Below are 14,903 nucleotides of genomic sequence, written 5' to 3' on the forward strand. Positions count from 1 at the left end.
AATCTCATCAAGCAACTTCTTGAAAGATCCCAGGGTGTCAGCATCAACAACATTACTGGGGAGTTGATTCCAGACCCTCACAATTCTCTGTGTAAAAAAGTGCCTCCTGTTTTCTGTTCTGAATGCCCCTTTGTCTAATCTCCATTTGTGACCCCTGGTCCTTGTTTCTTTTTTCAGGCTGAAAAAGTCCCTTGGGTCGACACTGTCAATACCTTTTAGAATTTTGAATGCTTGAATTAAGTCGCCATGTAGTCTTCTTTGTTCAAGACTGAACAGATTCAATTCTTTTAGCCTGTCTGCATATGACATGCCTTTTAAGCCCGGAATAATTCTGGTCGCTCTTCTTTGCACTCTTTCTAGAGCAGCAATATCTTTTTTATAGCAAGGTGACCAGAACTGCATACAATATTCAATAGGTCTTACTAGTGCATTGTACAGTTTTAACATTACTTCCCTTGATTTAAATTCAACACTTTTCACAATGTATCTGAGCATCTTGTTAGCCTTTTATATAGCTTCCCCACATTGTCTAGATGAAGACATTTCTGAGTCAACAAAAACTCCTAGGTCTTTTTCATAGATTCCTTCTCCAATTTCAGTATCTCCCATATGATATTTATAATGTACATTTTTATTTCCTGCGTGCAGTACCTTACACTTTTCTCTATTAAATGTCATTTGCCATGTGTCTGCCCAGTTCTGAATCTTGTCTAGATCATTTTGAATGACCTTTGCTGCTATAACAGTGTTTGCCACTCCTACTTTTGTGTTGTCTGCAAATTTAACAAGTTTGCTTACTATACCAGAATCTAAATCATTAATGTAGATTAGGAATAGCAGAGGACCTAATACTGATCCCTGTGCGTTGATGCGGCAATCCCCAAAACCAAGACTCAGGTGAGGTCTCTACTGGGATTAGCCAGTTATTACCACCGCTTTATCCCTGAGTATGCCACAGTGGTTAACCCTTTACTAGACCTCAACAAAAAGAGTGTCCCAAATTTAATTAAGTGGTCAGCTGAGTGTCAGGGGGAATGTTATACTATTAAGCGTAAACTTTGCCAGGCCCCCACCCTTATCAAACCTGATTTCACCAACAGATTCATCCTCCACACCGATGCGTCAGATGTAGGTTTGGGTAGTCTTGTCCCAAAAGGTAGACAAAGTAGAACACCCAACACTGTATCTCAATAAAAAGATGCTACCTCGGGAGCGCAACTACTCCGTAGTTGAAAAGGACTGTTTGGCCTGCCCTTTTCAGCATGACATCCAGACATTTGCCTAGCACTCTGGAAAAGGTGGATTGGCCCATCCCTCCAGACATCCAACTGTGGTCTGAAAGGAACCACAGGCTAAGTAGTGCAGAGAACACAGCACTTTCAGATGTTCAGGGATAGCGGTCCCTCGATTGACACTGGGGTCTAGCTTGTCCCTAAATTCAGCTATTAGGTCTAGAACCAGGGTTCTCAAACCATGGGCAGCATATGGCCCAGTATATATATTTTTGTTACCCGCATATACTTCACAGAGTCACTTATGAGAATGACATCTGACGTTTTGAAAGATAATGTGAGAGAAAAAAATGTGATAGTCCATAAAATTTGCGCCCTCCAATTGAGCAATGACTCGGTAGCTCGGAGCATTACCATTATATCTGATCACATTTTTTAGCAGTCTGACTGCTGCTATCAAATCAAGCCTAGCTTTTAGCATTGCATAATTGTGACATCGCTCAACTATGTATCTGGGTTCGATGGGTGGATCATAGCATGGCCTGTCACGAGGAAATGCTGACGCTGTTGGGCATACACAGACAAACGACAAGTGAAAATGTTTACACAGCAGTGAAAAAACTAATTTCTGTGACAACCGATGGTGCCCCAGCAATGGCTGGGAAAAGAAAGGGTGTTGTAGCCCTGTTACATGAAGACAGGCCAAATCTGTAGGCATTTCACTGTATTTTTCACCAGGAGGTGCTGTGATCTAAAGCTGGAGTTGGGAAAATGGCTCATGTCATGAATAAGGTCGTCATGCAGTCAGTCTGAACGCTGAGTATGGTGATCTTCTACAACATACAGACATACAGTGGCTTAGTCGTGGACGTGTACTGGCAAGATTCTGCGTATTATTACCAGAAGTAAAGATATCCCTTGAAACTATCGGTCAAAATGGGGAGTGGCCCAAATTATGTTCAGAGGACTGTGTGTGTAACCTCGCATTTCTGACAGACTTGACAGGGTATTTGAATAAATTGAATATTGCAATGCAAGGAAAGGGAAAACTGCTAACAGATCTCATCACATCTGTAGAAGTTTCAAAATGAAATTAATGTTATACCGAGATCAACTTCAGGGGTGTGATTTCACACATTTTGAGAATGGGATACATGTGAATGCACTGACCTGCTGACTCAATTTGAAAATCGTTTTCAGGACATTATTTTTTAAAGATCCCCTCAAATTTCCCATTTCACAGTGTAATGACATTGCATCAATTGTCAATGCTAACAGAAGGGCACTGGAAGAAGAGCTTATTGAACTACAGACAAGTGATTTCAATGTTACTGACTTTCCAACTCTGAGAATGTGGCAGAATGTGTCTGGGGAGAACTACAGTTAGTTGCATCAAAAGCAATGTCTGGATTTGGTTCAACCTATGTGTACGAGGCTACCTATTCTACTACGGGCTACATTAAATCCAAATACCATTCAAAATTGAACACTTGGAAGCTGAACTGAGATGTGGTGTAACAGATATGGAAGCAGACTTTATGGCCCTGGTTAGAGACATGCAAGTTCACATGAGTCATCAGTAAAGTAGTAATCATTTTATTACTAACATGTTTTTATAGCTGTGCAGTGTTTCTCTGTTTTTAAATGATGCATTGACTATGTGAACTGAAAAAAAAACTTGCAGGGTGTGGATCTGTAAACACACTGACTTGCACCAACTGCAGCCCCATTCCATGTTTCAGGGCCGCAAATGTGGCCCTTTAAAACTAATGTTTGAGAACCTCTGGTCTAGGATGACCTGCGGAGTGAGATGATAACGCTTTAGCACCGCATTCTTCGGCATCCCAAACAAAGTGACCCTGGGAATATGCAGGGTCTTCTTCGTCTTGCCCTTCTCCTCCAAACGTGTTCCTGCCTCTCCCCAGCAAAAGCCAAGTGTTGCCGCATCAGGAAGTGTACCACAGCAGCCATCCTGAAGCCAATGATCCAGTTTACATGTGTGTTTTTTTTCACATAAAGTGGCCATGCACGTGCATGTTGGGAAGAAAAACTTGTGAAAGTGCCCCAAAAAACATCAGCTATTTTAACAGGAAAGTCTAATTTACCCGTAAGAATCAAGGAAATGCTTGTGAAATCAACGTCCACTTACACATGGAAACACAAGCTTCTCATGAAAATGTTAATTAGCTCGTTCAAGTGCCTTACCTAAAGACACTACAAAAGTCACATGGGAATACGTTACCATGGTCCAAAGATGGTAGCAGGGAAGTTCATTTTTTGTTTGCAGTATTTCCCTGATCAGATTGATGATGCAGATAACCCCACTTCTTTCTCCTTCTTCCCTAATCATGCATAGATTTAAATGTGTTTGTAAAGTATCATGCAGATTGTATTTACAAAGTTTCTGTTTAAAACTTTTACTAAAAATGTTTGATAAACTACACCGTAGGCTTGTGAATTCATGTGGTTACAGCTACTGTACAGTATTTCAGAAGATAGATTTATTGTAAAGTACTACTAAGTACTATGTTTAAATGTGTATAACTATACTCCCATGCAATGTCTCCTAGTTATGAGCACAACCCGTCCACCCTCCACTTACAATTGTACACTTACAGTTGGAGCAATGAAGAGACTCGGTGTTAATATTTATAATAAGGCAAGAGGATATGATGAGGAAGCTTGATATAATGCACAACACAACTTGTTTAACCCACTCTCAAAATAAAATGTGGTGTGGAATTTTTGTGACTTATTTCTTGGGAATCAACAATACTACTCAATATTCCAATTCTTTATTATGCAGAAGCAGTCAGACAAGTACAACGCAAATGAGGATGCTATATTTGGTACAAAGAGTCACAAAATAAGCTAATAAAACAAAAATGTGATACAAAAAAAGCACCCTGTTGGGTTACAAAAATAAAGATAGCAGGGCATCTCTAATATCCCTCTACATATCACGGTTGAGCAATATTTGCTGGTGGCTGAGGTAGCTGTTCCTCCGCTTCGCTCACCGACAGCAGCCACTAATGCCTGAACACCTCCTTACGGTCCTGGCACAGACTGTACAGGATGCAGCAGGCAGTAACAATTTGGGAAGCAAACTCGTGGTTCACCTCAGTATACGTCAGTAGTATGCGCAACCTCCCGTTCAATAGCCCAAATACCTGCTCAACCACCACTCGGATTTGGCCTAGTTTATTATTAATAAAGATATAACCTTATAGCACGTTATAATATTTGTGTCAGCTTAGTATCCAGATCTTTTCTTCATTTGAATGCATTTCAATATAATTTTAATTGATTAATGATGGCAAAATGCATATTTGATAGCGGGTGCAGCACGCCAGGTGAACACCATTCTTTACATCTACTCCCATATGTTCTGTTCTGACTGCCTCACTGCCTGTAACAGCGTTAGGGCATTTTCTTTTTTTTTTTTTTTTTTTTTACACACGAGTCACTCCAATATGATTTGAGGACTTCCAGTCAGCCATCTGTCCTAAATGCTACACAATCTGATATGCCTTTCACAAAAGTTTTCTTTCAGATATCTGTCATTCCATAGTTTACAATAGGTATCTTCACAGTGGGTAAGATTCCAGAGGCAATTGTCAGATGCTGGCTTTTATTATGCCTGCTTTTTCCTGTAAATTGAACAAACCTCCACATTAGGGTTATTAAAAGTACCCTGTTAATAAATATCTAATTAATACAACATGTTTTATAGGTGTAGTTGAAGTATTAGATTCTTAATAGATAATGCTTTATCTCGACCAGGCTTCTTGGCTGAGAATGTGCTGTTTCTCTAATGTACGACTGTATTCTTTCCTATTTGTAGTAAACTGACAACTTGGTAATGTGCCAATGCTATTACTGTATATGGTCTACTTAAGGGTGGGTCTTGGTAAAGAAGTCGGTTGAGATAAAAAAAAAAGTATTTACACAGATAAAATTAGTAGTTTAAATCTGTTAAACTCTGATATGATTTCGCCAGCTACCAAACATATTCCTGGTTCCAAGCGTTGACATAACTGGATAAAACCATGATGTCTCAAACTATTCTGTACTCAAAAAAAGATAACCCTTTAAAGAGATTGGAAATAAAAAGATGTAAATGTAAGCAGTGTGTTCCATATTAATAAAATTACAATATGTCGAATCTGCTCCCAAAGAATACGTTTTGCAAAGTATAAAGAACAAAAAAGGCAGGAGTTTGAATGCATTTGTGTCGTGGGCTCAGTTTTGAGGAATGTGTTTTTCTTTTGTAGAAACATTGTCATACTAACTTTTGTACTTGATAATATTAATTTAAAAATTAAATTGATCCTATGATTAATACATTGTTGTGACTAGCTATTAACATTTAAAATATTAAGTACTTGGATATGTTTCAATATTAATTAAATCAAGTTATTAATCAAACTGAAAAATCTTGTTACATACCGGTAATTGATTTTTTAAAATGTTTGTATATACAGGTACTACTATTTTATTGATTACTGGCTTGTTGACAGTCATCTTAAAGTAACACTAGAATATGTTTTGTTGGAAAATAATAATAATAAAAACAAAGTTTTCTGACGGATTCAAATTTTGCTGCAGATGGATTTATTTTCATAAGTTTTCTTTTGGTTAAGTGGAGCAGCTACACTCTGCGATTTTTTTTTTTTTTGTGGGGGGATGTTGCAAGCCAACTGAAAGTGATTTTCCAAGTTGTATGTGGTTCTACAGAGTAGTGGCGAAAGAAGTAACTTATGCAAGGCTCTTGTTTGCCTCGGTATTGTGAGCATTAGTCTTTTTTGTGCACGACAGTTCAGCGTGAGAGGTAACAGTTGGACATTTTAGTTACATAAATGTTGTATGCTTTTAATTCTCAGAAAAACACAGGCTGGCTTGTTACAGATTTGTACAGGCCAGAACTTCCGTGACCGATCTGTTGCTGCCGTTAGATTATGTGCATGTCAGCTGTGGTGGTTGTGCAGAATTCTGGGTTAAGTGTTAAAGCAAGAGATTCTACCCATAGCGGCGCTTCATATAATAAACTGGAATCGTAATGGCTTTAACCCATGCTATAGCCAGCATTTGCTTATGACAACAGATTAGAAGTGAGTAAACACTTTTTTAATTAAACAAGAAGTGGGTAAACACCATATCCCCTTAATGAGAAGTGGGTAATCTCAGTTTTCACGCATATACTGTACCCTCAAGTACACTACTAAGTATCTGAATCCGGAGGTACATGGAGGTATCGGTCAGTCTGTATGTCAAACCTACATTATTAAATGTGCACACAGTGGATATACTGTAGGGCATGTATGTGATGTACTTTAATATTACTGACATGCTTATTGCTAAATTTGGCAAATCTAAGTGTGGAGCGGCAGTCTGCCTCTGGGGATGCAATGTTAATCTTGAGAACATTCATTATCCATGTCACCACCTAGCTTCCACAATTTTAATAACAGTGTAGGAGACAAGGTTGACATTCACTTGCTTAAATCTGCAATTACTATGCACCTTTCCTATTGGGGGATGGGGATAAGCTTTGAAGGTACTAAGAACAGAGACAGGTCATCTGGTTGTTGAATGCAGTAATCCTCTCATTTGATCAGTCTAAAGTTCACAAGATTCAGCAGTCATACAAACATGAGTGTGACTCAACAATTCCCTGCAACTTTTCCTCTTTCGCTTTAATCTCCTTCCCAGCAGAGCATGAGGCTCAGAAGCTGTGCTTGCTGGGTTCCAGGGGCTTGTACTACTATACTTACATGACCTGGCTGCACTCCACCCGGAGGTATGAGAAGAAACAGCAAGTGCAGATGCCCATAGCAATATCTTACTAAGTGACTGAGATTTACTAAGCCTCCAGACACTCAGCCCCTGACTTCTATCTAGACAATTTCATCTGTAGAGTGAACGCATGACATTCTAACCTAAAGGGACTTGTATCAGCCATTTAGCAGGTATCTAGAAACTAGCTAACAACCTGCCCTCAACCTCCTTTATAAAACAGAATATTCAGATGCTGCAAGCTGATTGGTTGCTGAGGGGTTTTAAACCGTGCATATATATAGTTTAATGCACGGTGGAACTTATTTTTGTCTAATTACAGTTTGATTAATAAATTATCAATACACAACGCAATGGAAGCCTGAGTATAGTTTTTTATTACTCTATTGTGCCTTGTTACTTGTTTTTCTTGATCATTTTCGCTAAAAGCAGTATATATATTTTTACAGTCGCTACGTTTTTAGCCATGTTTTCATGTTATTTTAGCCGTTTTGGCTTGTTACTCCCGTCGCGGCCTAGTACATTCCAAAGCCTGCAACTAAATTTCGCCCTTCCCCCAGGTCTAGCATGTTCTCGGTTGCGTGTACTCAAGTTTTACTAGCTTCAGGCATTTGAGTTAAGTAGCTGGACAGGGCTACAATTAATTATTTTGAAATAGTATTCAATTATTCTATTTATTGTTGGAAGTGTTGGAACCTCCAGTTTAACCGTGTCTGGTGGACTATTTTTTCTCCAAAGCGAAAGAATATAAATAATGTTGTTTGTTTGTTATATATATATATATATATTATATATATATATATATATATATATATATATATATATATATATATATATATATATATATATATATATATAAAGTTTGCTTTTTTCTATGTATTATTGTGTCCGTTTTATAAGCAGGATAACACACTCCAGGGCTTGTGGGTTGTGTTGCATTACCATGCGGCTTTGTTGGTATGAAGTCACAAAGCAGAATGTTAATGCAACACAACCCAGGCCCTATCGTGTGTTATCCCTTACATATAACTGATACATTTTCCCAACATTTTGTAAAATGTAGTAACTACGATGGTTTCAGTCCTAGACCTTTTGCAGAAATTGTGACAAACTGTGTTGTTTTTATATATATATATATATATATATATATATATATATATATATATATATATATATATATATATATATCTGGACTGATGTCCACGTGACCTGAGAAGGGGGGATCTCAACACAGGCCTCACTTTAATGAATGCTAACCTGGTCAACTGGAAGCTCCACTTGCAGGCCTTCATCTTCTTGAACCTCCACGGCTCCTCCTGTCTCTGGATTCTCCTCGTATGCCTTAAACACACCCTCTTCTGCAGGAAGAAATACAGAGAGGGGTGGAATATATAGAAATCAGTACAACAGTGACAGTATGTGGGGGAAAGTGAGAATTACAATATCGTTTCCACAATGAACAAATATATCAAACCAATACTTCCGGTGAATCTATTATACTGTGTATATCAAGATGAACAGACAGTTATAGTACAAGAAATCCTATGTTATGCAAGTTGGCTTCAAAATGTTTGCTTGTTCTAAAACCCATAGCAAGTGATTTCCAGCTAGTGCTTAGCTGCAGTTATATAATAGAGGATTCTACCACCCCAGGCTTCTGAGCCACACATCTATCCCAAAACTAATGTTTTTTCTTGTTAACCAGCCCATGAAAAAAAGCGATGCAGTGTCCCAAACAAGTTAAAATAAAATAAATAAAAACAGATAATCCATTTGTCAAAATAACTGGATTACTTCCTTTGTTTTTTTCCACTTTTTAAATAACCTATTCTTGTCTCTTATTGAGATTCGATGCACCAATCCAAATAGTTCAATACACTTATAAAGCATGCACTTTATTCTACAGATTTAGAAATGTTTCAAACACAAACTCCCTTACTAAAAAAAAAAAATCAAGGCAAATAGATACTCAACTGGCAATGGCTTGTGTTGTATTACATTATTTTAGGTGTTATAATATAGCTTTAAGAAAACATTTTGTATCCCTGTAAAATAATCAACAAAATACATTCATATAATTGTTTTCTTTCAGGTCCAGTATAAAATTATCCTAAATCCACAAATTACTGACAAGTCAAAGATTGCTCCACAACAATATTATGAATCACACAAATATGTTTTATTGTCAACCACAGAAATCAAGGCTTTTCAAAAGAGTGTCGGTATTTCAGTTTTATCATCAAAACCCTATTGTATGCTCTGATAAACAAGAAAATTACATGAACGTTTTAAATGCTTAATGTGTTATAAATTCAAAGAACTAGTAAATCAATATATTTTAAATAATTAAGCAGAGGAATTAATGTGTCTCATATAAGCTCTCTTTCCTCCCTAAATCAACTATAAAAAAAAATATTGCTGCCCAAATGATAACATTTTACCAAGGCATTTAATGCATTTCAGATGTGAAACTGATTGAAGTTTAGCAATGAAGATGAAAAATCATTGCAATAATGTACTTCTCTGAATATTTTATGGAAATTGGTTGCATTTATTAACTGTAGTCTAAAGCACTGTGTGTAAGCAAGAAAGTTAATACGACTATAAACATTTCTAATGTGATTTACCACCGAGGCAGCCTCATAAAAATGCTAAATCAAATTAAATACAAAATTTGAAAATCTTTAGCTCATTAAATCCAATAGATTACTGTGAGCATTGAAGGTGGCTGAGTGCTCTGTGTCTGTCTCTCTTTAGCACAGTTTTCAAAGAAATTGCAGTCTGTATCATCACAGAATGTTCATTTACATTGGAAAGTCGTTATCTTTTCAACAGAAATTCATTTGCCATGTCTTTCTTATGAAAAACACAGGAACAATATACCAGGTATTAAAAATTGCTTTTTTGTACCCAGAGCGGTTGCTTTGGCTTGGAGCATCAAGCTTTTAATCGTTTTAGAACTTCAGAGCAAATTGAATTCCCTAATATATTTTTTGACCTTTGACTGTACCCACTGGTTGTTTTCTTTGAAAGTTGTTGAAGTATGATTCCAAACCACTACTTCATTTTATAAATCAGACAAGCCCCATATAATGGCAATAAATAAATAATGGAATAAGAACCACTAATATAGCCTTTAATGAGAACTCCAAATGCGAAGCAACAACAGCGTTTAAAAGGATAGCAGATTTCACTGCCTAGAACATAGGTTATAAAGTGTGTGACAATGTCATGCACATTTAGGGTACAAACATAAATATGCATATGGTACGTCCTCTGTATATCTTGTATACCTTGCATCTTAACTCTAACCGGGCAGGGATCTGTAAAGCAGATGGTGTGATTATACAGGGCCTGTCATGCATATTCATAAACGTGTCAGCGCGCCTCTAGACCCATGCCGGAATGCGCAGGTAGAACAGATGAACCAATCAGAATGCAGAACTTTGGGAGATGAGTCGGGAAGCAATTAAAGGTTGGATTGGACCCGGATTGGATTGGATGTTGTGAATTCAGAAGATATTTTGACGGGAAGACCCGATGCATAACCAATGTGATACGAAAACAGATTTATGACCAGGGACAAAATGTGTTAAAAATAACAAAACAATCACAATTATGTTGCCTAAGATATTGTAGGAATGCAACAAAGCAAAACGGAAGAGGAAGTAACTGTTGAGTTTTAAACCCTCAGCCTGTTTAGTGACACTTTAATGTAGCTATTAACAAACGTTAGGTTATGGATGTAACCCTGGTTCCCTGAAAGAGAAGATGACCACCAACCAATACTTTTGAGATATGCCTGCCACAGGTCAGGTATTTACTGAGCATTTTATGTCAGAGTTGCCGATAGGCCCCTCAGTCCATGGAGCTCACATCCTCTTTTGCATCGAACCCGCGGAAGCAACCTATGTCACCACGCAAGGTTTGGTGGTCGTCCTCTCTTTCAGGGAACCAACGTTACATCCGTAACCTAACATTTGCTTTCAATTCGAAGACGACCACCAACCAATACTTTTGGGAAAAGTATGCCAAATCCGTTGCGAGGGAGCATGGGCAGAGACAGCAGACGAAGGATGTCTTGCTACTGAAAAACTAGAGTTTGTGGTGCAAGTGTGCAACCTCAAGGACCCTTGTGCCTAATGAAGGCATAGAGGGATCTACCACATTAAGCTGATAGAGCCTAGTACATATATCAGTCAATGAGGCTCCTCTAAAGAGGCCCATGACATAGCCACTCCTTGGGTACAGTGTGCAGCCACCCAGCCAGGTAGGGGGTAGGCCAGCATTAGTATATGCAGTCGTAACTGTGTCCATAATCCAGTGAGACAGCCTCTTCAAGAGGGCTTGACCCAGGGTCCTTACATTATGACAAACAAAGAGCTGGTCAAACTGACGCAGAGCTCTCGTTCTGCTAACATAACATTTCAATGCATGAAGAAAACGGAGGGGGGTGGAAAGCCTCTAGTTCCACTGACTGGTTTAAGTGAAAAGCCATAACCACCTTATGGAGGAAAGCACGGTTCGTACGTAATGACACCCTGTTTCCATCGTCCCATACATGAGCTGTGCAGTGACAGAGCCTATAGCTCACTGATGGCTAACAAAAAGGCTGTCTTCATAGAGAGAGCTACTTCAACTCTATGGACTGTACAGGCTCAAACGCACACACACCCTGTGGGGTAGAACAGTCACCACGCCAGACAGGAGAACTGCAAAAAAAATAAATAAATAAATATATATATATATATATATATATATATATATATATATATATATATATATATATATATATTATTTTTTTATTTCTTTAGCCAAGAGAGCCAAGCGAACCAAGCAGACAACGAACCAAGCAGACAAGCCGACGGAGTCGACTCAACAGCTGGGCACGTCACTTTTTTTAGCAGGAGAAAAAACACACACAATAGCAGGTGATGCAGAGTTAGAAAGCAGACTACAATTGCAAAGCAATGCAGGCTGTTGAAAAGAGAGAGAAATATTTAACGAAGTGGCGTTGCACAGAGTTTATATCTCAGTTTACAGATGCACAGTTTCTGATTCCGGGGAAGTGGCAAGCTGACTTGCAGCAATATAAATATTGCAGAGGAACTCCAGAAAAACTAGAGTGAGAGCTCTTTCACACAGACTCAATCACAGCAACTGGAGAGGTTAGTGCGCTCTGTGGAGTGACTGTTTGTTCCCTCGGGAAGCAGGACTGAGGATGGCAGCTCTGACATAAAATGGTCAGTAAATTCCTGACCTGTGGCAGGCATATCCCAAAATTATTGGTTGGTGGTTGTCTTCAGATTGAAAGGGAACAGTGTATGTTTCTATTGAATCAGGTTCATTTTACAATATCACATTTTATGCATACATCGGCTTCAGTATTTTTATATATACAGACATAACATAATGATTTATTCACAGAGAGCAGCAGAGTGTGACACAGGCAATGTTTCTGTTGCTTACAATATTTATGATATTCATTTGGTATTGTATGAGTCAGTTCAGTAACTCCTGGCAGAATCCTACACGGGTCCCGATTTTTAAGACCCACTTCCAACCCGGAACCGCTATTATGGACCCGACCAACCCCCTGCAGCACCGTCTTCTTACCATGACCCAACCTAACCTGCTTTAATGAGACCTGCAACCCGATCCAAACCCGCAAGCGTTTGTCCTTTACCTACTGCCTGTGCACAAAGATATCCCTACCATTCACCACAGACTGAGTTTATATAATAGGCTATACAGCATGGTAGCTTTCTCTAGTGGTCTGGATATATTTAACATAGTAACATATTCACTACCTCTACTTATTTTACTATAAAGTACCTGTGTTCCTTTTGTGCCACCAGTTGAAAGGAAGCTGCACCTGTGCTTTCACACAGATGTACCAGTTTTGTGGCTGTTGTACACAAAAACATAATGACAGGTTTTACAAGCAATGAATCCTGTCATATTTTCAATATTTTCATGATTCCAAAATAATTCCACACTTCAGATTTACCTCTCGCACTATTAGCCACTATGATATAAACACTGCGCTATCTTTTGTCTCACCTCGTCCACGACATTTTTAATATCACCAAGCAAATGTGATAAAAGGATCTTGCAACATATCAATCAAGCGGCAATACAAACCGAAAACACAGCTTTAGTGCTGACAATAGCAGTACATTTACCTTCTAATAGATTATTTGGGAAAGGGTTACAGACCTGAAAATTTAATCTTTTGACCTGCACCTGAACCACAAACTGGTCAGCAGTGGAATAGCCCGGATTTCAGCTGGCGATCTCCATGCTAGAGGGTGCATCTTGCACTCTTGGTGGAGTGCCTTTACTGGATACACCACTCGGGAGCCCCATCTGGTATCAGTTTATTGACTTAAAATGTAAAACATTAAAATAATGAGGACATCATATTTGAACTGCTCTTTATTGGAAATTGTATGAAAACACCAAAACAAGATCTGTAGTCCGAATACACAGGGAGATTACTTAGACATTCTGTAAGCCATTGTTCCCCTGCTGACCATGGTTATTTCATGATCATTAATAGTATAATGATGACTGTTGGACAGTGGAGTTTCACTACATGGCTGTACATCATAGACAATGAATGACTGAGCATTGGTCATGTTAATGGTTCATGGACTAACCATGATAAAAAACATGTAACATGGTTTATGCCAGTCCATTTGTCTTAGCTGCTATGAAATAAAACATCCAAACCAAATTGAAAAGTGGGATCCATATAGAGATGTTGCAAGTCCCTTTTATAATGCATACAAATTAAAAAAATCTTGACGATGGAACCCTTCTCCAACACGTGCAAAAAATGTCACCTTCCATGTTTCATTACATCGAGGACCAGTGACTAAAGAATCACACCTGTGAGCTCTCTGTAAAAAATACAATATAATAAATTCTGTTTGAATAATATAAACCTGCCAGACACAGGCACAAGATAAAAAAAAAAAAAAAAACATTCTAGGACTACCACATGCGTATGGACTTATTAGCACTTATCGTGGACTACCTTACCTAAGGTAACATTAAGTAGTGCACAATTAGGGGTTTGTGAAAACAACCGATATCTATAAATGTTATTGCTTTATAATATAGAGATACAAAATAACAGGAAGGGTTCAATGTTATAATTCACAATACACTCCCTGACATCTATTTTATTCTACAGTACCGTATATGTACAATAAGGTATCTTTACCTGATGTTTAACCAATAGCCGTTGCTAGTAACGATTCTGTGCCGCTTTCGGTTCTACTTGCTTTACCTATTTGCACGTGTGTTGAAATCTCTATTAACCTTGTTATAATTGTGTTATGTTGTCTTTGAAAAAACAAATTCCATTTGAATGTCCTCCACAAATACTATACCATTAGCCCCAATTCAAAGGGTAACAATAAACTGTTTAAGGTCAATTTCTTTAGAATAATGATGTCAAATCAGGATAGTTTGTTTTTATTTGAAGTAAATTCAGATATATTCATCTTGACATGTAATAAATGATTTGGCTGACACTGCCCCATTTATTAACATTTGCAATGGTACCACCTTGTTTACTCCATTTAAAACTAATGATCCTGAGCTTATTTATAGAAACATTAGCTAATGCTCTTGAAAACCAATTCCAAAATAACTCAACCACAATACACATATGGCAATATGATATTTATATTTGTAGTCTCCACTGAAATCAACATCTGGCATTATATCTCAACTAATTATGTTAAGGTACCTTGACAGACAGCAAAATCTGGTGATTTTTTTTTTTTTAACTAATCCATTTAGACTGTGATTTCAAACCCTGAGTTGATTAATTAACAAAATTGATTAGTGCTACCTTGGGAC

The 14,903-nt window shown here is 37.9% G+C and overlaps 1 long non-coding RNA gene across 1 annotated transcript in view; it reads right to left on the minus strand.

Annotated features, from left to right (window-relative positions):
• Positions 1–14,903, minus strand: part of LOC121314814 — a 30,683-nt gene that overhangs the window by 9,121 nt on the left and 6,659 nt on the right. The window contains exon 2 of the long non-coding RNA XR_005950161.1: positions 8,286–8,386. This is a non-coding gene — a long non-coding RNA (uncharacterized LOC121314814). The remainder of the gene's footprint in view (positions 1–8,285; positions 8,387–14,903) is intronic.

Source organism: Polyodon spathula, chromosome 4 (genome assembly GCF_017654505.1).
Source record: "Polyodon spathula isolate WHYD16114869_AA chromosome 4, ASM1765450v1, whole genome shotgun sequence".
Taxonomy (NCBI): Eukaryota; Metazoa; Chordata; class Actinopteri; order Acipenseriformes; family Polyodontidae; genus Polyodon; species Polyodon spathula.